The sequence below is a fragment of the Callorhinus ursinus genome, unplaced genomic scaffold (genome assembly GCF_003265705.2).
Source record: "Callorhinus ursinus isolate GAN/ISIS: 27379988/994484 unplaced genomic scaffold, GSC_fseal_2.0 scaffold69, whole genome shotgun sequence".
Taxonomy (NCBI): domain Eukaryota; kingdom Metazoa; phylum Chordata; class Mammalia; order Carnivora; family Otariidae; genus Callorhinus; species Callorhinus ursinus.
In genome coordinates, this window is record NW_027397131.1 from 347,268 (window position 1) to 372,572 (window position 25,305).

The 25,305-nt window shown below is 37.6% G+C and overlaps 1 long non-coding RNA gene across 1 annotated transcript in view; it reads right to left on the reverse strand.

Annotated features, from left to right (window-relative positions):
* Positions 1-505: 505 nt before the first annotated feature.
* The window catches only part of LOC141371346 (uncharacterized), a 183,843-nt gene continuing 159,043 nt past the window's right edge, over positions 506-25,305 (reverse strand). Inside the window, exon 7 of the long non-coding RNA XR_012376240.1 lies at positions 506-725. This is a non-coding gene — a long non-coding RNA (uncharacterized lncRNA). The remainder of the gene's footprint in view (positions 726-25,305) is intronic.

Here is a 25,305-nt window from a genome sequence, read left to right on the forward strand (position 1 = left end):
ATTATTTTTGATGTAGTGTTCCATGATTCATTATTTGCATATAACACCCAGTGCTCCATACAGAACATGCCTTCTTTAATACCCATCACCAGGCTAACCCATCCTCCCACCCCCTCCCCTCTAGGACCCCCATTTTGTTTTTCAGAGTCCATCGTCTCCCTGGTTCCTCTCCCCCTCCAATTTCCCCCCCTTCATTCTTCCCCTCCTGCTATCTTCTTCATCGTCTTTTTTTTTTTAACATATAATGTATTATTTGTTTCAGAGGTACAGATCTGTGATTCAACAGTCTTGCACAATTCACAGCACTCACCATAGCACATACCCTCCCCAATGTCTATCACCGAGCTGCCCATCCCTCCCACCCCCCACCATTCCAGCAATCCTCAGTTTGTTTCCTGAGATTAAGAATTCCTCATATCAGTGAGGTCATATGATACATGTCTTTCTCTGATTTAATTATTTCGCTCAGCATAACACTCTCCAGTTCTGTCCACGTCGTTGCAAATGGCAAGATTTTATTCCTTTTGATGGCTGCATAATATTCCATTGTGTATATATGTGTGTGTGTGTGTGTGTGTGTGTGTGTGTGTGTGTGTGTGTGTATACATATATATATATACACACACCACATCTTTTTTATCCATTCATCTGTCGATGACATCTTGGCTCTTTCCACAGTTTGGCTATTGTGGACATTGCCATGCACACATTTTCTTATGGAATATCTAGGAAGAAAGGTAAAAGATTGAGAGATCTGGAACACTGTGATTTGATTTTTTTTTCCTTGAAAACCTGAGCATTACTTGAAGGGGCTATTTAAACTTTCCAAAAAAAGGGCAGTGATATCATCAATATTGTGCAATAGGTCATTCCAATTTCAGTACCCCTCATAAGAAGACCAACTAGCAACTATCTATAGATAATTACCACTATGAAAATACCAGAACCCAAGATTGAGGCTGTTGCATTTCCATGGACAACAGAGACCAAGAAGGACCACACTAGAATGAGAGGGATGGTTCACTTTGACCACACTGCCCCTCCTCCAGGTCAGCCCAAAACAAAAATAAGCCAGAAGACAAAAATAAATGAAAAGATATCCCATGTTAGTGGTTGGAAGAATTAATTTTATTAAAATGTCTACACTACCCAAAGCAATTTGAAGATTCAATGCAATCCCTATAAAATTCCAACGGCATTTTTTTTTACAGATATAGAAAAAAAAATCCTAAACTTCATATGAAATCACAAAAGACTCTAAATAGCCAAAGCAAATTTAAGGAAAATAAAGCTGGAGACATCAAATTTCCTGAAATGGATTAATGTAAAACCTGAAACTGTAAAACTCCTAGAAGAAAACATGGGGGGGGCAGGGAGAGAAGCTCCCTGATATTAGTCTGGGTGACAATTTTTTGGATATGACACCTAAAGCACAAACAACAAAAGCAAAAATAAATAGGCGGGATGAGATTAACCTGAAAAGCGTCTACACAGCAAAAGAATTTATTTAAAAATGAAAAAGCAACCCATGGAATGGGAGAAAATATGTGCAAATCATATATCTGACATGGGATTAATAACCAAAACATATAAGGTACTCAGACACTTCAACAGCAAACACACACACACAAATAAAAAACAAACTAATTCAAAATGGACAAAACACTTGAATAGACAATTTTCCAAAGAAGATATACAAATGACCAACATGTACGTGAAAAATGCTCAACACCACTAATCATATGGGAAATGAAAATCAAAACCACAGTGAGCTATCAGTTATTAAAAAGACAAGATATAGTGTTGGCGAGGGTATGAAGAAAAGGGAATACTTGTACACTACTGGTGAGAATGTAGACTGACACAGCCACTATGGAAAACAGTATGGGGCTTCCTAAAAAATTTAAAAATACAACTACCATATGACCCAGCATTCCCACTTCTAGGTATTTATCCAAAAGAAATTAAATCACTATATGGAAAAGATATCTGCACTCTCACGTTCACTGCAACATTATTTCCAATAGCTAAGACATGGAAACAACCTAACTGTCCACCAACAGATGAAAGAAAATGTGCTGTATATATATGCAATGGATTATTCATCCATAAATAGAAGGAAATCCTGCCTTTTCACAACATGGATGAACTTTGAGGGCATTATGTTAAGTGAACTAAGTTGGACAAATGAAGACAAATACTGTAAGATCTCACTTATATGTGGGTTTGGGGGGAAATAGGTGGATGTGATTAATGTGGTTAAAGGGTACAAAGTTATAAGATAAATAAGTTCTGAGGATCACACAGTTGTAGTTAAACAATACTGTATTATATACCTGAAAGTTGCTAAGAGTACATCTTAAAAGTTGTCACTACACACATGCAAAAGGCAACTATGTGAGCCAAGAGAGATTTTAACTAACCTGATTATGGTAATAATTTTGCAATATATATGTATGTAAGTCACCACTGTGTACTATTTATACTTACATAATGTTATATATTCATTATATATCAATAAAGCTGAAAAAACTAAATTTTCCCATGAAACTAAATTTAAAACAAGTTGGACATTTAGTTCTTTTTTCCTAAAAGTCAGAGCAAAGAACTTTGTGATGAGGGTCAGCACTTCCACAAGACAACATTTAAAATGAGACCTCTAGACATTGAGGTATTTATGTTACAGCATGAATTAAACACTCTCAACATGCTACATTTCTTTTGTAGCCAACTTTCCATAAAGTGTTAGACATGTAAGTGGCGAGAGATGTTGGAAAGTATACAAGGAAGCAGAAAGCAATAAAATATGTTTTCACTTGATTTTTTTCAGAACTGTTATCACTAAATGTTTTGTAACATTTAGACCTTTCTATAATTTCCTAACATTTGCCAAGTCTCTTTCCTCCTAGTGTTAGTAGATGCTAACAAAAACATAAATCAGAAAAAAAAGTCAATCTGGAATAATACAATTATTTATTACTCTGAAGAGTTCCATTGATAGCTGTTGTTAGTCAGCTAAAGGGAAACAATACAAGAGCCTCATAAAATAAGCTAGATTTTTAAGGTGAATAACTTATAGACTCTCTAAACTTCAAAATAAAATTATTACCCCAGGAAAATGTTCAAATGTAGAAGCAAATGGTTCTCCTCCCTCCACAGATCTGGATTTAAAAAGACTTAATGGAAAGAGTAGGCAAGAGTATAGGATTAAAATATATCACAATAACAACTTCAGTGTTCTAGAAAAGAAACTCCTTATAGAAAAAAAAGGGAAAAGAATATATAAAAGAGAAGAATACAAATAAACTATTATTACCCCATACAAAACTCACTGGTTTATTAGTCTTTACCCTGCGAATGTTTACAGCTCATAAAATAGTTCCAATTGGGGTCGTATTCAGATTATATATTGCCAAGGTTTCTATACAGAAATTTACTACCACTAAGAAATCTTCCCGTCATACAAAATGCTTAAGCAATAGTAAAATACTAAAGAAAGGAGAACAATCCCAGGATGTTAGTGGGTTTCAAAGATACAAATTCTAGAAAGGCAGTAAAATTCTGAAGATAAATAAATATAACTAAAGTACATTTCCTATGGAGTAGGCATACTAATTTACTTTCAGAGGCCCAAACTAAACCATATGGGGAGAGATAAGAGTCAGGCAGATAATACCATATGCATGAATCTATTTTAGGCACTGTATGACAATTTACAAATTAATTAGATCTTACATTCAAGGAATCTATATCCTACCAGGGAACAGATGTGTAGAAGAACCAGGACAGGAAGTTAGCAGTGATGTTACAGGATTCAGAGAAGTGGTTTAGAAAGTGATCTAAGCTGGAGCATTACCAAGAGCATAATAGAGGAAAGCTGGAGCATTACCAAGAGCATAATAGAAGAAACGGGACCTAGCTAGTTAAGCTAGGAGCATTACCAAGACCATTACCAAGAGCATAATAGAGGAAACAGGACCTAGCTAGTTATTAATTGCATCGAAAAGATGTAAGGGGAAACATAGCAGATAGAAGAAACATGAGCCAAAACATAAAGGCAGGATAGTTACAAGTATACTCTCCTACTAGAAGGTAGAAATTACCTCATAATTTGGAGATGAGCTAACACTCACCTGAGACTACTTGCCAGTTGATAGGACTGGGAAGATGCATTTGGGGGAGGCAGTAGGTAGAGATGTGGTATGGTTTGGACTATAAATTCCTTCCAGAAAGGGACTGACATATTTACAGTATCTTTTCAAAATAGCTACACAGTCAATGTGTTAAATTGAAATGATTATGGTTAAATGACCTGTATTTATTTAGCACCTTTCATTTTGGCTTTGTAGGTCACATGCAATTTATTGCATACTTTTATTTTTACAACCCTCTAAATATGTAAAACTGATTCTTAGCTTGTGGGCCATACAAAATATACTGTATGCTGGATTTTGTTTGAGGCCATAGTTTGTTAACCCCTGCTAGACCAATCTCACTTACACAGACACACACACACACACACATATGTGCACAGGAATTAAAATAGTGACATACAGGGGTGCCTGGGTGGCTCAGTTGGTTAAGCAGCTGCCTTTGGCTAGAATCATGATCCTGGAGTTCCGGGATCAAGCCCCATGTCAGGCTCCCAGCTCAGCAGGGAGTCTGCTTCTCCTTGTCCCTCCCCCTCTGCCTCTCCCCCTGATTCAAGTTCTCTCTCTTTCTCTCAAATAAATAAATAAAAATCTTAAAAAAAAAAGTACCAGAGTACACTCTTAATCTATGATCCTTCCAATATCATTGACCTAAACACCTCAAAGAATCTTGGCAAAAAGTACTTTAACAGCTGTGCCCAGGTAGGGGACCGGATACTTCATCTCCAGAAAATATAAGGTAGTCCTGCAAAAAAGATCTATAGTACTTCAGGCGGTATAGTCTAACAAATAGGCCAAAACCTTGACCATCAATCTATAGGCATCACAAGGTGCTTGGGCCCTCAGCTGAAGTTTCCAATCAACCTGACAATCAACATGATGCTTTAGTAAAGAGCACAGACTCTGGTAACAGCACATAGACTCAAATCCTGGCTCTTTTACTAATGATCAATGTGATCTTGGGCAACTTAGTTAACCTCTTCATGTCTCAATTCCTTCACCATTAAAGGGAGAGAACAATGTGTACCACATGAGGTATTAAGAGAAATAAATGAGCTAATATTTGTAAAGTGTTTAGGACAGTGCCTGGAATATAATAAATGTTATGTATATATTAATTAAATAGAAGGAAGAGGGAGAGAAGGGAGGGAGGGAAGGAAGGAGAGAGGAGGATGGGAAGGAGGAAGGGAGGAAGAGAGATAGAGAGGGAGGGAAGGAAAGGAAATAAAATAGATTACTCCAATGTTTATAGCAGCATTATCAACAATAGCCAAATTATGGAAAGAGCCCAAATGTTCATTGACTGATGAATGGATAAAGAAGAGGTGGTATGTGTGTGTGTGTGTGTGTGTGTATGTAGATATATACATATACACACAATGGAATATTACTCAGCCATCAAAAAAGAATGAAATCTTATCATTTGCAACAACATGGATGGAGCTGGAATGTATTAATGCTAAGAGAAATATGGCAGTCAGAGGAAGACAAACACCATATGATTTCATTCTTATGTAGAATTTAAGAAACAAAACAGATGAAGATATGGGAAGGGAAAAAAAGAGAGAAAGAGGAAGGAAAAGCATAAGAGATTCTTAACTACAAAGAACAAACTGAGGGTGATGGAGGGAGGTGGGTGGGGGATGGGCTAGACAGGTTATGGGTATTAAGGAGGGCATTTGTTGTGATGAGCACTGGGTGTTATATGTAAGTGATGAGTCACTAAATTCTACTCCTGAAACCAATATTACACTATATGTTAACTACATAGAATTTAAATAAAACTTGAAACATTAAAAAAAAAAAGGAAATAGATCAAAATAGAAAAAAAAAACCAGGGGACAGAAAAAAAAACTCCAACATAACTAGAATTATTATCCTGAGATCAAAGACATGAGGCTGAATCTATAAAACTAGAATAAAATACTACTTTTAAAAGAATGAAAGGTTAATTTCTTAGTTTTGATAATTTTACCACGGTTATATAAGATTTTAACTTTGAGGAAGATGGGAAAGATAGACAGGAACTCACTGTACTAACTCTGTAACTGTTCTAAAATTACTTAGTTTTTTATTAAACAATTAAATTTTGGGGGGTGCCCGGGTGGCTTCGTCGTTAAGCATCTGCCTTGGGCTCAGGTCATGATCCCAGGGTCCTGGGATCGAGCCCCGCATCGGGCTCCCTGCTCAGCGGGAAGCCTGCTTCTCCCTCTCCCACTCCCCCTGCTTGTGTTCCTGCTCTTGCCATCTCTCTCTCTGTCAAATAAATAAATAAAATCTTTAAAAAAGAAAAAAATTTTTTAAAGAAAGAATGTGAAAATTATGTATACATATTTTTCAACTACTCTTTTCTTCAAATATATGTGAGTGTATATTTATACTCATATACATAACTTTTACATTTTTCTTTCATTCCTTTTAATATATATGTACATATATTTGAAATATATATTTGAGATATATATATATATATGAAAACTTCAGTGGACAGTTCAGAAGACAAAATTGATGAAATTCCCAGAAAGCAGAATAGAAAGACAGAGATGACCTTTTCCTTCCCCTCCTGGCATGGAGCTGGAGTAGGGACAAAGGGGTCACCAGCAGCCTGCCTGATGGTACAAAGGAGAAAGGGATGTGGAACCCTCTGGAGACATGCCAATGGCAAGGCCACTGGTATTCAAGGTGTTGGGAGGGATGAGATGGCTGCCTAGGTTGAGAGACTTGTAACACCGGACAAATCAGTACATTGAACAAATTAACAAGTATTGAGAAAAAAGAGATCAAGGTTTCTTTTACTATTGGATACTGTATTTACAAACATGGAAAGGGGAAGGCCAGCAAGAACTGTGAAGTTTTGTATTGCAACTGAAGGTTTTAGTGTGAATTTGTAGTTTTTGAATATATATGTTCATATATAACGCCAAATACCCACATCTTGGTTTCTAATTGTAATCCTCCACTAAGGAAACCAGGAATTGTTGGAGAAATGCCTGATTCCAAGGCAGGAGCAAAGACAGCACAAAATGAGCCCCAGGCATCTTATGCTGCCAGATCATTATTTTTTTACATAAAGAACAATGAGAACATATCAAAAGATATAGGAGTGACCTGAAGGTCCTCCTGTGGCCTAATCTGGGGAAATTTGAACATCAAACTGATGACAGTAACTAACCACATTGAATAAAACAGGAATCCATATTTCATACTAATATAAATACGTAAATAAAAAAGTAAATGGGAGAGAAAGGAAAGCTCTTCATTACAATAGAATGATGGAATGATAATTAATAAATGTTTTAAAAATAGTTGATAATAGGTGGTTGCCAGAAGCTGGGGTGGAGGGTGAAAGAAATGGGTAAGAGTGAACAAAAGGTACAAATTTCCAGTTATAAGTCCTGGAGATGCAAGGTACAGCATGGTCACTATAGTTAGCAATAGTGTATTGTATATTTGAAAGCTGCTAAAAGAGCAGATCTTAAAATTTGTATCTAAGTGATGGATGTTAACTAAATTTACTGTTGTATTCATTCTGCCATATATACATATATCAAGTCATTATATTGTATACTTTAAACTAATACAATGTTATATGTCAATTATATCTCAACAACACTGGAAAAATAATAAAATCAGTGAAAATAAAAATCACCATTGTATAATCATCATAGCAATAATTAATTCAGGTATAGGTATGAGAAGAAAGAAAGGCATCAGTTGCAACAAAGGTCTGGCCACCTGCTTGTATAGCCTACTTATGCCTTCAAGCCTTCTTTTGCGCAATACTGTATGTACCAAATCCATATTACTATAAATTGATCCTGGGTCCACTAGACCTTTTCAAATAGCAAGTCTGACAAAATCCACTTCATGATGGATATTTCTGACCACATTTCCCTGGTGTCCCATAGTCAAACACTCCAACTCTACCAGTGGCTAGTACCACACTGGGAACCATTATTGAAAAGTGGAGTGATTTTCCAATGGCAAGACCTTGCTCTAGAACCTAAGGGGTTTACACTGTGATTCTCCTATTGAAAGGAGCTTGTCATAAACCTCACACATCTTTTCTCACCACAGAGACCTCAATACCATAACCTTCTGGGTTTAAAGACCTTCTCACTATAGCATCTCCTTCTGTTAAGATTCTTATTTGCCTTTGTTCATATTTAATCTAAAACAATAAAATATCATTTTGAGAATGAGGGAAATAATAGTTCTGCTAAGTACTCAGTTCATAACTGGGATCATGAAATACAGATCTGGAGATCAACTATAAAACTTAAAAAGAATCTTTCTTTTCTGTGGCATCATTGGCAGAGCAAGGATGAAGGGCATAAGCTAAAGCAAGGCAGATTTCAGCTGCGTCTAAGGAATTACTTTCCAACAATCACTCCTGTCCAAAAACAAAAAGGACATGCTCTGGAGGGTAAAGATCTCCCCATGACTGGAAAATCAATCGGATGATTTAAATGTCAGATGGGATTATTATTAATGGTTTATAACCAAGGATCCAAATCAGAATGACCGGGAGAGCTTTTCTTTCAAATCATATAACCCAGATCCTGGTGATTGTAATTCTGTAAATCTTGAGCCTCCCCAGTATTTCTAATCAGCATCCCAGGTAGAGCCCAATGGACCAGGTGACCTTGATGTTTCTTCTAATACTGAGGTCTTGTTTTAGTTTGGTTGCTGTTGTTTTAGTTGGAAATAAAAATCCAAATACCAACTGACTATTTTCCCTAGATGAACAAGTAAACTAGATCTTGGAAAGGGAAAGTAATTGTACGGGTAGAAAAATAATTTACCTCCAGTCATTATCCTCACTCCGTCTTCCTCCCCCAACTGATTATTCTCTATTTTGCATTGTGAACAGAGATAGCTTAAATGGATAGGAAAAGAGAATAAAAAAGCAAACAGTTATTCAATAGATATTTCTGGAAGTATTGCAAACAAATGTGAATAACTATGTCTTATTAAATTATAGTATTACCCTATGGAACTGGAATAATTGGTCTCAGTAGAATTTAATGTGTTTGTTGAATTCCCTCTGAAAATAGCTTTATTTCTTTATTTCCTGTAAAGGATAATCTTTTTTTCTTTTTCATTTTATTTTATTATGTTATGTTAATCACCACACATTACATCATTAGTTTTTGATGTAGTGTTCCATGATTCATTGTTTGTGCATAACACCCAGTGCTCCATTCAGTACGTGCCCTCTTCTTTTTTTTGAAGATTCTGTGTATTTATTGGGCACAACACACTGTTTTTATAAATATAGAATGGCATAATACTTAACAAAGTATAGTATTATGGAATAGTACTAAATACAGTATTACAATATCATGTCCTCTACCATTATGGGCATTAACATTTATTTTTTATCTCCCATTTATTTTTTATTATGTTATGTTAATAACCATACATTACATCATTAGTTTTTGGTGTAGTGTTCCATGATTCATTATTTGCGTATAATAGCCAGTGCTCCATTCAGTACGTGCCCTCTTTAATACCCATCAATACGTGCCCTCTTTAATACCCATCACCAGGCTAATCCATCCCCCCAACCCCCTACCCTCTAGAACCATAAGTTTGTTTCTCAGAGTCCATAGTCTCTCAGGGTTCGTCTCCCCCTCCGATTTCCCCCCTTCATTTTTCCCTTCCTACTATCTTCTTTTTTTTTAACATATAATGTATCATTTGTTTCAGAGGTACAGGTCTGAGATTCAACAGTCTTACACAATTCACAGCGCTCACCATAGCACATACCATCCCAATGTCTATCACCCATCCCTCCCACCCCCACCACTCTAGCAACCCTCAGTTTGTTTCCTGAGATTAAGAATTCCTCATATCAGTGAGATTAGATGGTACATGTCTTTCTCTGATTGGCTTATTTCACTTAGCATAATACCCTCTAGTTCCATCCATGTGTTGCAAATGGCAAGATTTAGTTTTTTTGATGGCGGCATAATATTGCATATGTGCATATATATGTTGTGTGTGTGTGTATATATATATGTATATATATCTTCTTTCTTTATCCATTCATGTGTTGATAGACATCTTGGCTCTTTCCATACTCTGGCTATTCTGGACATTGTTCCTATAAACATCGGGGTGCACGTATCCCTTCGGATCACTATATTTGTATCATTGGAGTAAATACCCAGTAGTGCAATTGCTGGGTTGTAGGACAGCTCTATTTTCACCTTTTGAGGAACCTCCATACTGTTTTCCAGAGTGGCTGCACCAGCTTGCATTCCCACCAACAGTGTAGGAGGGTTTCCCTCTCTAGGCATCCCTGCCAACAACTGTCGTTTCCAGATTTGTTAATTTTAGCCATTCTGACTGGTGTGAGCTGATATGTCATTGAGGTTTTGATTTGGATTTCCCTGATGTCAAGTAATGTGGAGCACTTTTTCATGTGTCTGCTGCCATTTGCATGTCCTCTTTGCAGAAATGTCTGTTGATGTCTTCTGCTGATTTCTTGATTGGATTGTTTCTTATTTGGGTGTTGAGTTTGATAACTTCTTTACAGATTTTGGATACTAGCCCTTTATCTGATATGTCATTGGCAAATATCTTCTCCCATTGTGTCCATTTTCTTTTGGTTTTGTTGACTGTTTCTTTTGCTGTGCAAAAGCTTTTTATCTTGATGAAATCCCAAGAGGCCACTTATTCCCTTGCTTCCCTTGTCTTTGGCGATGTTTCTAGGAAGAAGTTGTTATGGCTGAGGTCAAAGAGGTTGCTGCCTGTGTTCTCCTCTAGGATGTTGATGGACTCCTGTCTCACATTTAGGTCTTTCATGCATTTTGAGTCTATTTTTGTATGTGGTGTAAGGAAATGGTCCAGTTTCATTCTTTTGCATGTGGCTGTCCAATTTTCCCAACACCATTTGTTGAAGAGACTCTCTTTTTTTCCTGCTTTGTCGAAGATTAGTTGACCATAGAGTTGAGGGTCCATTTCTGGGTTCTCTATTCTGTTCCATTGATCTATGTGTCCATTTTTATGCCAGTACTATACTGTCTTGATGATGACAGCTTTGTAATAGAGCTGGAAGTCCGGAATTGTGATGCCACCAGCTTTGCTTTTCTTTTTCAACATTCCTCTGACTATTCGGGGTCTTTCTAGTTCCAAAGAAATTTTAGAATTATTTGTTCCATTTCTTTGAAAAAAGTTGATGGTATTTAGATAGGCATTGCATTAAATGTGTAGATTGCTCTAGGTAGCATTGACATCTTCACAATATTTGTTCTTCCAATCCATGAGCATGGAAAGTTTTTCCATTTCTTTGTGCCTTCCTCAATTTCTTTTATGAGTATTTTATAGTTTTCAAAGTCAAAGAATCTTTGACTCTTTGGTGAGATTTATTCCCAGGTATCTTATGGATTTCGGTGCAATTGTAAATGGGATAGACTCTTTAATTTCTCTTTCTTCTGTCTTGTTGTTGGTGTATAGGAATGCAACTGATTTCTGTGCATTGATTTTATATCCTGCCACTTTACTGAATTCCTGGATGAGTTCTAGCAGTTTTGGGGTGGAGTCTTTTGGGTTTTCCACATAAAGTACCATATCATCTGCAAGGAGTGAGAGTTTGACTTCTTCTTTACCGATTTGGATGCCTTTTATTTCTTTTTGTTGTCTGATTGCTGGCTAGGACTTCTAGTACTATGTTGAATAGCAGTGGTGAGACTGGACATCCCTGCCATGTTCCTGACCTTAGGGGAAAAGCTCTCAGGTTTCCCCATTGAGAATGATATTTGCTGTGGGTTTTTCATAGATGGCTTTTATGATATTGAGGTATGTACCCTCTGTCCCTACACTCTGAAGAGTTTTGATCAAGAAAGGATGCTGTACTTTGTCAAATGCTTTTTCTGCATTGAGAGGATCATATGATTCTTGTTCTTTCTTTTATTAATGTATTACATTAATAAAAATGATCACATTGATTGATGTTGTGGATGTTGAACCAACCTTGCAGCCCAGTTGGTCGTGGTGAATAATCCTTTTAATGTACTGTTGGATCCTATTGGCTAGTATTTTGGAGAATTTTTGCATCCATGTTCATCAGGGATATTGATCTGTAGTTCTCCTTTTTGATGGGGTCTTTGGTTTTCAGATCCAGGTAAATGGTGGCCTCATAAAATGTGTTTGGGTATTTTCCTTCCAACTCTATTTCTTGTAACAGTTTCAGAAGAATAGGTATTAATTCTTCTTGAAATGTTTGGTAGAATTCCCCTGGGAAGCCATCTGGCCCTGGGCTCTTGTTTGTTGGGAGATGTTTGATGACTGCTTCAATTTCCTTAATGGTTATGGATCTGTTCAGGTTTTCAATTTCTTCCTGGTTCAGATTTGGTAGTTTATACATCCATTTCTTCCAGGTTAGCTAATTTGCTGGCATATAGTTGCTCATAGTAAGTTCCTATAATTGTTTGTATTTCTTTGATGTTGGCTGTGATCTCTCCTCTTTCATTATGATTTATTTCTTTGGATTCTTTGTCTTTTCTTTTTGATAAGTCTGACCATGAGTTTATCAATCTTATTAATTCTGTCAAAGAACCAGCTCCTAGTTTCATTGATCTGTTCTACTGTTGTTTTCATTTCTATTTCATTGATTTCTGCTCTATCTTCACTATTTCTCTTCTCCTGCTGGGTTTAGGCTTTATTTGCTGTTCTTTCTCCAGCTCCTTTAGGTGGAGGCTTAGATTGTGTATTTGAGACCTTTATTGTTTCTTGAGAAAGGTTTGTATTGCTATATACTTTCTTCTTAGGACTACCTTTGCTGCATCCCAAAGATTCTGAACAGTTGTGTTTTCATTTTCATTGGTTTCCATGAATTTTTTTAATTCTTCTTTAATTTCCTGGTTGACCCATTCATTCTTTAGTAGGATGCTCTTTAGTCTCCATGTATTTGAGTCCTTTCTGACTTTCCTCCTGTGATTGAATTCTAATATCAAAGCATTGTGGTGTAAAAATATGCAGAGAATGATCCCAATCTTTTGGTACCGGTTGAGACCTGATTTGTGACCTAGGATGTGATCTATGCTGGAGAATGTTCCATGGGCACTAGAGAAGAATGTGTATTCTGTTGTTTTGGGATGGAATGTTCTGAATATATCTGTGAAGTCCATTTGGTCCAGTGTGTCATTTAAAGTGTTTATTTCCTTCTTGATCTTTTGCTTAGATGATCTGTCCATTTCAGTCAGGGGGATGACAAAGTACCCTACTATTATTGTATTGTTGTCAATGTGTTTCTTTGCTCTTGTTATTAATTGACTTATATAATTGGCTGCACCCATGTTAGGGGCATAGATATTTACAATTGTTAGATCTTGTTGGATGGACCGTTTAAGTTATGATAAAGTGCCCTTCGTAATCTCTTATGATAGTCTTTGGTTTAAAATCAAATTTGTCTGAAATGAGGATTGCCACCCCAGCTTTCTTTTGGTATCCAGTAGCATGGTAAATGATTTTCCTCCTCCTCGCTTTCAATCTGGAGGTGTCTTTGGGTCTAAAATGAGTCTCTTGCAGACAGCATATTGATGGGTCTTTTTTATTCAATCTTATACCCTGTGTCTTTTGATTGGGGCATTTATCCCATTTACATTCAGGGTAACTATTGAAAGATATGTATTTAGTGCCATTGTATTGCCTGTAAGGTGACTGTTCCTGTATATTGTCTGTGTTCCTTTCTAGTCTATGTAACTTTTAGGCTCTCTCTTTGCTTAGAGGACCCATTTCAATATTTCTTGGAGGGCTGGTTCTGTGTTTGCAAATTCCTTTAGTTTTTGTTTGTCCTGGAAGCTTTTGATCTCTCCTTCTATTTTCAATGACAGCCTAGCTGGATATAGTATTCTTGGCTGCATATTTTTCTCATTTAGTGCTCTGAAGATATCATGCCAGTCCTTTCTGGCCTGCCAGGTCTCTGTGGATAAGTCTGTTGCCAATCTAATGTTTCTACCATTGTAGGTTACAGACCTCTTTTCCCGAGCTGCTCTCAGGATTTCCTCTTTGTCTCTGAGATTCATAAGTTTACTAGTAGATTTCAGGGTTGTTGACCTATATTCATTTATTTTGAAAGGGGTTCTCTGTGCCTCCTGGGTTTTGATGCCTGTTTCCTTCCCCACATTAGGGAAGTTTTCTGCTATACTTTGCTCCAATATACCTTCTGCCCCTCTCTCTCTTCTTCTTCTGTGATCCAAATTATTCTAATATTGTTTCATCTTATGGTATCAATTACCTCTTAAATTCTGTCCTCGTGATCCAGTAGTTGTTTATCTTTTTCTAAGCTTCTTTATTCTCCATCATTTGGTCTTCTATAACACTAATTCTCTCTTCTGCCCCATTTATCCTAGCAGTCAGAGTCTCCATTTTTTATTGCACCTCATTAATAGCCTTTTTGATTTTGACTTGGTTAGATTTTAGTTCTTTTATTTCTCCAGAAAGGGTTTCTCTAGTATCTTCCATGTTTTTTTCAAGCCCAGCTACTATCTTTATAATCATCATTCTGAACTCTAGTTCCGACATTCTACTAAGGTCCGTTTGATTAGATCCCTGGCAGTCGGTACTGCCTCTTGTTCTTTTTGTTGAGGTGAGTTTTTTCGTCTTGTCATTTTGTCCAGAGAACAGATGAATGAGAGAACAAAATGCTAACAGCGTAACAACGACCCCAGAAGAATATACACTAATCGGAAGAGACCTGAAACTGGGGGAAAAGAAAGGGAAAGAAAGAAAAAAGAAAAAGGAAAAAAAATATGATCAAATATGATCAGGCTGGGGAATAGATCAGTGCCACACACCAGATTTGGGGTGTATTTTGGTCTTTTAGAAGAGACTGCCCCCAATATTTTAAAGAATGAAAAACTTATATGTGTACAAAAATAAGGGTAAATACGATGAAGGTACAGGACATGACTGTAAAGATGAAAATTATAAAAGGTTTTATAAAAGGAACTGATAAGAAGTTGGTTGAAGGGGGGCGGAGCAAGATAATGGAGGAGTAGGAGACCTGGACTTCGTCTGGTCTCAGGAATTCAGCTGAATAGGGATCAAACCATCCTGAACACCTACAAACTCAACCGAAGATCGAAGAAGAGAGTAGCAACAACTCTCTGAACAGAGAAGTGACCACTTACTGGAAGGTAGGACGTGTGGAGAAGTGACTCCGAGGTGATATTCAGGAGGATAGACGGCAGGGGAGGGGGCCTCCGTCTGCCGCTTCTGGCAAGTGATAGAGCCGCGGAGCACAAAATCGGAACTTTTAGAAGTCGGCTTCGCTGAGGGACGTTGCTCCATTGGCTAAGCGGGGGGTGGAGCCCTTGCGAGACAGTGTGGTCTCAGGACCCTTGGGGTCACAGAAAGACCGGGGGTGCCTGAGTGCGACAGAGCTCCCAGGTATTGGAGTGGGGAAGCCAACTGCAGAGACGGAGCCGAGGCGTGGGCTCTCAGCTCGGAGTTGCCATAAACTGTGATCTGCGGCCCAGTCGGGCCACTGCTTCTCCAGCAGGAACCCAACAAGCAGCAGAGCTGGGGAGACTCCCCTTTCTCCCTGGGGAGGAACACCACGGGAGTGCACCGCAGGGATCTGATGGGTTTGGAGACTTCACATGGGGTCGGGTGCCAGAGATAGAAATGCTCGGTCACAGGTCGGGTGAGCTCGGAGTGCGGCTGGACACCAGGGAGACGGGACTGACTGCTTTTCTCTGGGGGCGCACTGAGGAGCGGGGCCCCGAGTTCTCAGCTCCTCCAGGTGGAGATTGGGAGGCCACCATTTTCACCCTGGTCCAAAGCTCTACTGAGAGCTTGCAGGGAACAAAAGCTCCTGAGAGCAAACCCAAGCAGCTTGCTTAGCCCAGACCAACAAGTGCAATTGGGGATTTCATCACAATAAAAAGCTTTTCCACGGCAAAAGAAACAGTCCACAAAACCAAAAGACAACTGACAGAATGGGAGAAAATATTTGCAAATGACATATCAGATAAAGGGCTAGTATCCAAAATCTATAAAGAATTTATCAAACTCAACATCCAAAGAACAAATAATCCAATCAAGAAATGGGCAGAAGACATGAACAGACATTTTTCCAAAGAAGACATCCAAATGGCCAACAGACACATGAAAAAGTGCTCCACATCGCTCGGCATCAGGGAAATCCAAATCAAAACCTCCATGAGATACCATCTCACACAAGTCAGAATGGCTAAAATTAACAAGTCAGGGAACGACAGATGTTGGCGGGGATGTGGAGAAAGGGGAACCCTCCTACACTGTTGGTGGGAATGCAAGCTGGTGCAACCCCTCTGGAAAACAGTATGGAGGTTCCTCAAACAGTTGAAATTAGAGCTACCATACAATCCAGCAATTGCACTACTGGGTATTTACCACAAAGATACAAATGGAGGGATCAAAGGGGTACATGCACCCCAATATTTATAGCAGCAATATCCACAATAGCCAAACTGTGGAAATAGCCAAGATGTCCATCAACAGATGAAAGGATAAAGAAGAAGTGCTATATATACACAATGGAATATTATGCAGCCATCCAAAGGAATGAGATCTTGCCATTTGCAACGACATGGATGGAACTGGAGGGCTTTATGCTGAGTGAAATAATTCAATCAGAGAAAGACATGTATCATATGACCTCACTGATATGAGGAATTCTTAATCTCAGGAAACAAACTGAGGGTTGCTGGAGTGGTGGGGGGTGGGAGGGATGGGGTGGCTGGATGATAGACAGTGGGTAGGGTATGTGCTATGGTGAGCGCTGTGAATTGTGCAAGACTGTTGAATCACAGATCTGTACCTCTGAAACAAATAATGCAACATATGTTAAGAAAAAAGAAAAAGAAGATAGCTGGAGGGGAAGAATGAAGGGGAGTAAGTCGGAGGGGGAGATGAACCAGGAGAGACGATGGACTCTGAAAAACAAACTGAGGGTTCTAGAGGGGAGGGGGGTGGGAGGATGGGTTAGCCTGGTGATGGGTATTAAAGAGGGCACCTTCTGCGTGGAGCACTGGGTGTTATGCACAAACAATGAATCATGGAACACTACATCAAAAACTAATGATGTAATGTATGGTGATTAACATAACAATAAAAAAATTTTTAAGAAGTTGTTTGAAAAAAGAAAGAAAAGAAATTATAAAAGAAAAGGGGGGGCGAGAATGTGATTAGGCAGGAGACTAGAACAAAGCCATACACTAGAGAATTAGGGTATACTTTGATCTCTTAGAAGAAACTGTATCCCAAAATTTTAAAAGAGAGAACAACTTATATATTTACCAAAAATAAGGTTAACTACTATGAAGGGATAGAATATGACTCTAAATATGAAAAATAAAAAAGATTTTTAAAAAAGGGATTGATAAGATGTTGGCTGAAAAGGGAATAAGAAAAATTCCAAAAAAAAAAAGAAATAGAAAAAGTAAAAAAGGAAAATTTAAAAAATTAACTTTGAAAGACTAAAGAAGCATGGGTAAAAAAGCCATGAATTCTATGTGCAGTATTCCCCTAGTGCTGGAGTTCTGCCGTTCTTGATTGGTAAACTTGGTCTTGGCTGGCTGTTCTTGCTGATCTTCTTGGGGAGGGGCCTGTTGAAGTGGTTCTCAAATGTCTCTGCTGGAGGTGGAATTGCCCTACCATTGCAATGGGCCAGGCTAAGTAATCTGCTCAGGTTTGCTCTCGGGAGCTTTTGTTCCCTGCAAGCTTTCCATACAGCTTTGGAGGACGAGAGTGAAAATGGTGGCCTCCCAATCTCTGCCCAGAGGAGCTGAGAAATCGGGGCCCCACTCTTTCAATGAGCCCCCACAGAAAAGCAGTCAATCACTCCCATCTCCCCGGTCTCTGGCTGCACTCTGTGCTCACCAAGTGTTTCTGTCTCTGGCTTATGATCCCATGTGGAGTCTTCAAACCCAGCATATCCCTGCAGTGCGTTCCTGCACCACTCCTCCTGGGGAGGAAGGGGAGTCTCCCCAGCTCTGTCGCTTGTTGGGTCCCTGCTGGAAGAGCAGTGGCTCAACTCTGCCCCGGATCACAGTTTATGGCAACCCTGAGCTGAGAGCCCACTCCTAGGTTCCATCTCTGCAGCCAGTCTCCCTGCTCTGATCCCTGGGAGCTCTGCTGCACTCAGGCACCCCTGGTCTTTCTGTGACCCCGAGGGTCCTGAGACCACACTGTTCCAGCGAGGGTTCCACCCCCCGCTTAGCCACTGGAGTGATGTCCCTCAGCAGAGCCGACTTCTAAAAGTTGCGATTTTGTGCTCTGCTGCTCTATCACTTGCCAGTAGCCGGCTGAGGAGGCTCCCTACCCCCACCGTCTATCTTCCCGAATATCCCTTGGATTCACTTCTCCACACGTCCTACCTTCCAGAAAGTGGTCACTTTTCTGTTCAGAGAGTTGCTGCTATTCTTTTCTTCGATCTCCTGTTGTTTGTAGGTGTTCAGAATGGTTTGATCCCTATCCAGCTGAATTCCTGAGACCAGACGAAATCTAGGTCTCCTACTCCTCCGCTATCTTGCTCCTTTCCTCCTGCTCAAGTCCCAGGCTAAATAATCTTATAAACATAGTGTACATCATGTAGTTTTAAAAAATGCCCTAGAGGGACACATAAGGAAGCTCAGACAGGGTTACAATCTTTACAAAAGAAGAGAAAGTAGTTTAGCATATTTATTTTTGTCTTACCAACCTATAAACACTACAAAATTACAGCCCCGTTATTTAAGCTTTAGATGTGAATAAAATAATTCTTTGGATCCTTTTCAGAAGATCATGATATAAAGGAGATTTTAACTATACTGAATAATAAAGCTGTAAGTAGATGGCAGTATCTGAGAATTTTCTAACAATCTTGGTAATGATTTAAGTTCAAAGTCAATGAAATAGACCTTAAATGAGCATCCATTCAGTCAAAAATTAACTAGCCAGGCTTTGGAATCAGAGACACCTGATTTATACATCTAAGTTCATACATTTTCTGTGTGAACTTGGACAACCTACCTCATCTCCCTGTCAGTCAGCCATTCAACAAATACTTAGAGTGCTAAGCACTGAAATTTAATAATTAACAAGACAGACACTGCCCTGTCCTTAAAACCTACTGGGGTAGGAGCTGGGTGGCAGGGAAGGGGGTAGATAGACTCAGGGACAAAATAAGAAGGAAACACGTGTCATGGGATGTTTGACCTTATACTGAAAACAAATGGAAAGAACTGAAGGATTTTAATAAGGGAGAAAAATAAACGATATGATTCTAATTTCAGAAAAATCATTACTATCACAGAACATATCTTTACCCAAGAACTTATGTCTCATGAAAATATTAAGCTCATATGAATCAAGATTATTGAAATGTTTATCAAATTAGAATTCACAGAGGCTAAAATTAGAATGGCAATAATAAATATCATCAAGGATATGAAACAACTGGAATTCTCATACATTCCCATTGTGATTGTAAAAATTGTAAAATCACTTGGGAAAACACTTTTTCTTATATAATTATATTACATGTGATCTAGGGATTCCACTCCTTAGTATTTACCCAACAGAAATTCTATATACCCAATTGAACAGAGGAAAAGATGAGTTGTGATATATTCATATAATGAAATTCAACTTAACAATAAAAAAGGACTACTACTGATACACACAACATGACAAATCTCAAAAACACTGTATTGAACCAAAAAAAAAAAGAAAGAAAAAGCAAGATACAAAACATTGCATGATTCTACTTACACAAAGTTCAAGAACTACTAAAACTGTATATAATTATAGATATCCAAACAGTGATTGCCAGTGGGTGGTGGGGACAAATAAATTTTTGGAATGATGTACATGTTATATATCTTGGTTACAGCTAAATGAGTGGATACATTCATTCAAACCCATCATTTAAAAATCTGTAAATTTCATGCACGTAAATTTTACCTTAAAAAGAGTATAGAATCTTTATTCCTTCATTTAAAGCAGAACAAATAAATTGAGAAAAGACCACTGAATCAAATTTTTACAATTCACAAAGGAAAAAAATGAAAATAAAATTCATGTTAAGACAACATTTCATTACAGGGATGCCTTACTTTAGCCTCCTCATCCTAGGCACCAGAAACTTAATTATAACGATCAGATATAATTATAATAATCAAATACTGAACACTCCTTCTATATTGTGTCATAAGATGCAGAACACATCCTTACTTTCAGAGAACTACAAATATTAAACAGTAAATTCAGAGACAAGTCTCCCATTTTAACTTGCAAAGGAAACTGAGGGACAAGTTCTGCCCCTGTCTGAATCATCTGTGTGTGCATATTGCTTGTTCTATTCTGATCTAGACTGAACTTCTGTTTTATGCTCCAAGGTCCTGACTACTGAATGCCTTTGGCTACTTTTCTTATTATCTCTGGAAATGACTACATGAGCCTGCAGCTCTTAGAAATGAACTCAGAGCAACAAACCTTTATAACAGTGGTTATATGAGTGGTTATATGAACCAGTTATCTTTCCACTCTGTACATGGATGGTGGGAAACAATTAGACAAAAGGAGTGAAAAGTCCTTTGTGGGAAAGGGTGCTTCCTGCTTGGCAGACAAAGCTACCATTTCATTATAAGATGTCCCTTCTAGTGTCAGCAAATATCCAGGAGTCACAGTGGCCAGGACCACTTCTGATACTTGCAGTCCAGGGCAAGAGTACAAATGGAGGCCCATGTACTAAATGCCTACATATTTAAATGTAATAAATCAAGCTTTAAAACTGTTGAATAAAATGTCTTTTATCTTTCTACTTGGATGAATACACATTCATAATGATAGAACTGAAGTATAGAAATTTATATACATATAATATTATAAAATTACATTTCAGTTAATACATATTAATCATAATATATAAGTATATATTATATAAAAATAGATATATGTAAATTATATGCATATTTTATATTTATGTATTAATTATAATATATAACTTAAGTTTACACATTAAATAATGCTTGTTATATTAATGAAAAACAATCTATCAAAGACAACCGAATTTAATTATTATTGTGCATGTCTGAGTGTTTTATTGATGGGCTGATAATGTTATTATATATTCATAAAATTATATTTTCTTTCATATTAACAAAACCACCAATCATGTATAATTGAAACTTTCACATAATTTAGGTATTATTGATAATAAGTATCTAAAGAATTATAAAATGTAAGTATATCCAAAGTGTACAAAATTTGAATGTATTTTATAAAAACTATAAAGTAAATAGAATAAAATTATTTTATGCTTCCGAAAATGTTTTTCCTAAAAGATCTAAAATTATACATTAACATTAAAAGGCGAAATACAAGTTATAATTAATGCATATTAAAATTTTAACTCAAAATTATTTAAATAAAACCCAAAATTTTGCATTTTGCTTTTTGAAAATTTAATTAAATCATAATAAGCACTACTGTTAAAAACAAAACTATTCTCAAATCTGGCATTTTGTTGAATCACAGACCTGTACCTCTGGAACAAATAATACATTATATGTAAAAAAAACAAAGATAGCAGGAAGGGAAAAATGAAGTGGGGGAAATCAGAGGGGGAGACGAAAACGAACCATGAGAGACTATGGACTCTGAGAAACAAACTGAGGGTTCTAGAGGGGAGGGGGGTGGGGGATGGGTTAGCCTGGTGATGGGTATTAAAGAGGGCACGTTCTGCATGGAGCACTGGGTGTTATAAGCAAACAATGAATCATGGAACACTACATCAAAAACTAATGATGTAATGTATGGTGTTTAACATAATAATAATAAAATTAAAAAATAATAGGACTTGCATAATCTTGCAAAACGTTGCCATCAGCCAAAATGAGCAACTGTTGCAAACACAACTGCAACATAAATAGCAAGAGATTCAGCACTATGGAAATGATACTAAATCTTTACAAGAATGGATTACAGTCTCGCCTTCTGAGAAACCGACAAATTAACTTTTCTTTTATCTTATACTTCTACTGTTCGAATCCTTGTGTTCCAAAATACTGTCCGTCACTGACTTCAGCATAGGCACAACCCAGAAACCATCACAGAATTTCAATACAGAAGTGCTGTGTTTTGCAAACACAAGGCAAGGAATGTAGTGCATTTCCTTGGGGCATTTCATAAGACTTGGGAGAATAAATGTTTAAGGTTACATGTTGACTGATCCTGAGTGTCAGAGGCACTCCTTTGTCTTTAAATAAATTCATTTTGTTTGTGTCTGTGATAGTAGGACCCTCTAAGATTCAGATTACAGAGCAGAGGCCCCTTTAACTCCAGCAAAAGGGAAGTACAGATATCAAGCCCTGGACATAATGCCTCAAATCCCTCACAGAGGTTAAGGGGCATTTACATTTTCAGAGGCAAAGCTGGCCTTCACATGACATTTCCCAGTCCAGAGGTCTATGAGAATACCAGTTCCCAGATGAGTTGGAAGGTGTTCTTTAAAACACAAAAGTTCTGCGGTTAAACAGAGGAACTGCAGTATAATAACTTTCTTCTTGGGAATACATAGTGCACATTATCATATCATGATCTCAGAGAAGCCCCCTAAAGGAAAGAAACTTAACTTTAACTTTGTTTCCCTAAAGATGTGACCACTGAAACCATTCTTCAATAGAACAGGTACTAACTTTGGTGTTCCTCAAACTCAGTATAGAAAATACTGCTTTAACATTTAAATGTTTAATACTCTTTTTTTCCATATGTCTTTTGAACTAGCTTTTCTGCTAATGAATTCATTAACACAGAAAGGAATTTACATTTCAGTCTATTGCCTAAGTCAGCAATTGCCCTGACAGAGCAAACCGACGATTTTAGATATCCAATAAGTAAAACAGCAACCATTAAACAAGGAAATCAATTTTAAGTTCAGACAAGACCAGCTGAAACTTCCCTTCACTGCTGATTTTGGGAGCATTGCGGTCTGGCTGAGAACATGTCACCTGAGAGAGGTCAGAAGGGGTAACAGCATTCAAGTTTTCACCTGCTTGCCCACAATGTCAACTACTTAATAGTGTGAACACTGTTCAATCAAAAGAGAGAGACACTTGTCAGTTTTTCTTCCTCCAACACTGGTATTATTTGAAATCAATTTGTTTGTCAGATCTTTCATTAAGAGTTAGATTGCAGGGATCAAACCACCAATCCATCTCTAATGGATCAATCTGTTTCCAGCCATCTAAACAACCACTGACTAAAAAAAAAATTATCAAATTAAAGGAAAACTTCAGTAATTTGTAATTTACTGTGCTATCAGCAATTCCAAGGGACTTTCAGAAATAAAATTTACTATCTAATAATTACAGAAATGGAGAGCCTTGACTCGGACACTGAAGTAGAACAAAGCAGATGAGTAGCATCTTCCAACAAGCAAGAACTGCGAGGTGGAGAACAGAAGTGTCACAGAACTGACAAATATTAGGCCACTTACTGCCTAATTTCTCTCTTGTTTACCCAACTACAGAGCCAGAGATTCCATTTCACTTATTTTAGGCAAGATGTCAAACTAAAAAAAAAAAAATTAAAATTAAAATTAAAAGAGTGGGAGCAGGAACATGAACAGAGTGAATACAGCTTCCGTTTAGCCACGATACATGTGCAAATCTGTCAACCACCTCTCAAGTTTGACTCAAGCTTGCAACACATTTTGATTGCCTTCAGGTAAGTCCAAGACGGAAAGAAAGAAACCAGTGTATTCCCTCATCAAGTATTTGCCATGTCTCTTCCTTGTATTTTAAGTATTCAGATTTAGTGTTAGAAGATTAAATATCTACTTGGGGTGAGAAGTAGTGAGGAACAGGGACAAGGAAAGATGGCTGAAAAGAATGACATATGAAACAAAGGGAAATTTCCTTTTATTCTGACTTTGCATTTAACCAGCCATAAATAAATACATAACTGGTGGATTTAAGTATTAAATATTTATTTCTGAAAGTATCACAAATAAGTGGTATTTCAAAATAATAGGAGAGGGCAAGATAGCACAGGTTGATAAGAAAGCAATAGAAAACGAGGAGAGTGGAAAACCAACCCCCGCCCCATCCAACCTGGTCCCTACTAAGTGGTTGGGCCTCTATGCTGGTGGCTGGGAACTCTGAGAATAGAATGTAGGAATAGGCTGGGCTTGGCTAGGCTAGGCTGGTTCATGAAAGAACAAAGCCAGGATTTAAAAAAAAAAAAGACTGAAGATTAAATAAAGTCAGATCCACAGAGGAAGCCAAGAGTCAATGTCTATGATTAGAGCTAGTCGGGGCAGTAGCCACCATGACTTGCAGAGGCTCCAGAAGTTTCGGACTGTTCTGCAATGGCCTCACCCTTCTTGGATTTTGTGGAACCACACCCCCTACATAATGGGATGACTTTCTGCTCAGATGTAACTTTCGGGTGCTATTGTGTGCCATGGAGAAGAAAAGTGCCTTCCCCACTCCCCACTCCCTCCTATTAGCCCTGTCTTCAACCTCCTTCTAACTACAGAGACCTGAGAACCCCTCATTTCTGTTTTTTACATAGAAACCTTTCTGCAGACAATGAACCCTAGAAAATGGGAAGGGAAATGGACTGCACTTTGTCCCTAGGAAACGTTCCCAAGATTTGGATGAAAACAGTCGAGAGCAAATAAAGGATGTAATTGATAGGATGGCCGGGGTGGGGAGAGGGGAGAAGCTAAGAAGTGGAGAGAAAAATGACTTCCTCTTTGATCCATGACAAAATAAACCATTTTAAAATTTTATTTTTTTGTAGGTAGTAAAAAAAGTGTTGTTTTTTAGTATGCTTGGTTCTAATTTCAAAGTTTACTGAATTATAATCTTAAAGCATTTTTACTATTCTTATGTTTTGGAATTTATTGAGGTATATGTAATACACTTTAATAAAATTTTGTGAAAGTTACTTTGTATACATAAAAAAATGGAAGAGGTATTTCTTGTTGTCAAGGTAAAAACTTCATTTATATACCAACTGCACTCATGTAAAAAAGTGTACAATTTACCTTACTAAGTATGTTATTTGGGTCATCTTACTTGTTTAGACTTGCTTGTTTTCTGTAACCTATCATGGACCAAGGACCATGAAATACATTTCTTTTAAAAAGTTTTTTTGTGTTGTTTTTGGT